Genomic DNA, 1,837 nt, shown 5'->3' on the forward strand with positions numbered 1-1,837 from the left:
CGAGGACTTCAAGTTGGACCAATCGAGGATTATGGCAGTCGTTACGGATAGTGCGGCAAACATCAAGAAAGCTGTACGCGATTTTATGGGACAGGACAAACATTTGGCCTTATTTGCGCACACTCTATCTCATCTCGTACCAGACTACTAGTACTAGTAGCTATGCCTACTGTGCGAGATACGATTGCAAAAGTGAAGGCTATCGACAGTTACACGTCGCGGCTTGCGATGAATTAAAGAAGCTGCAAATGCGAGACGGAAAAACAGAAGGAACTGCATTGAAATTTATTTAAGATGTTCCTACACGTTGGAACTCGATGCTCTACATGCTGGAAAGATTTCTCGCTTTCGAGAAATACGTTTATCCGGCTATGTCGAAGTGTCCGACTGCACCAGATATGTTAAAACGCGAAGAAATGCAAATGCTGAACGACATCGTATTCCTCATGAAACCAGTCGAGTGTGTCATCACTGAAGTCAGTGGAGACTCCTATCCAACATGTAGCGTTATCATCCCATTAGTTCACTGCCTGAAAGTGGCTGTTTGAGAATGCAAGCCTTTAACAAAGTGTGGAAACAAGTTTAAAGAAAGACTTGAAGCAGCGCTTCATCAGCGATTTAAAGACTGTGAGTTGCAAAAATACTAGCTGTTTCAAATGTGTTGGATCCGAGATTCAAGAAACTCCACTTTAAGAGCGCTCTGGCTGCTTCTTCTGCAATATCGCGAATTAATGATTACACATTAAAAAGCATACCGTACAAAAAACCATTCAAAAAGAATCCGATGAACCGATGGAACAGAACGGTCTTTGGAGCTTTCATGACCACTTAGTTGCGACCAAAGCTGACTACAGTGCTCATAGCGAAGACATCAGTTTCGAAATAAAACAATATTTGAGTCAACTAGTCATCCCGCGGCATGAAAACCCTCTCAAGTATTGGTCATCGATGAAACTCACGTTTCCATCATTGTACGAGTTGGCAATAAAGTATGTCAGTATTATTGGAACGTCGGTGCCATCCAAACGGCTGTTTTCTCAGGCTGGTGACATCAAAACCGACAATCGAAGTAGATTATCTGGCGAGCACTTGAACAAACTGCTGTTTCTCAGTTCGCTTGCACGAAAGGATTGGGGTTTGGAATGAAAACAAAACTGTCATGTGCAAATATGTTCCTAAGTTTCTCTCTCCTGTACCTACATTGTATGTTATTTATTATATAAGGCACGAGATTTTCTTAGTAAACGGTGATAGTTCCTATTTCCTATGTTCTTACCATGTACTTTTTTCAACTTTTTTGTTTGAAGTTTGTTTTCTAACGCAAAATAATTATAAAGTATATATATAGATGTTTTGTAACCTAATGCAATTGAGTGTTCTCATGTTATACTTGTAACCTTTTATTTATTCATTCAAGGCAAATGAGTCGACTCTGCAGGTAAGATTGTCATTTGATTATTTATGATTACTCATGTACATGACTAAATAAAATAATTATTTTTATTATAGTTATATATATTGATGGCTTAATAATAGCAACAATTTTTCAGGTACAAGAACTTTGGACAAAACTGGATTGTAAATAATGAGAAAAAAGTGTATATAAAAAGATTCAATAATAAAATAATAACCTACTCATCAATAATTTGTTTTTATTCGATTAATCGATTCGTCAATTTTTTAAAATAGAAAATCGATTTCTAGAATCAATTTTTTTTTCAGAAATCGATGTTCTTAAAATCGATTTTATTTTGAACATCGCCCATCCCTAACGATTTCTGCGCAGAGGGTCCGCCTTATATCCCCGCTTGACCGCTTTCTACTTCCAGGTTGGCTC

At 37.6% G+C, this 1,837-nt stretch overlaps 1 pseudogene; it reads left to right on the forward strand.

The window, feature by feature from the left end:
- Positions 1–1,146, forward strand: part of LOC115242097 — a 13,908-nt pseudogene extending 12,762 nt beyond the window's left edge.
- The last annotated feature ends 691 nt before the right edge of the window (positions 1,147–1,837 follow it).

This window comes from Formica exsecta, unplaced genomic scaffold (assembly GCF_003651465.1).
Source record: "Formica exsecta isolate Colony F162 unplaced genomic scaffold, ASM365146v1 scaffold564, whole genome shotgun sequence".
In the NCBI taxonomy this organism is placed as follows: domain Eukaryota; kingdom Metazoa; phylum Arthropoda; class Insecta; order Hymenoptera; family Formicidae; genus Formica; species Formica exsecta.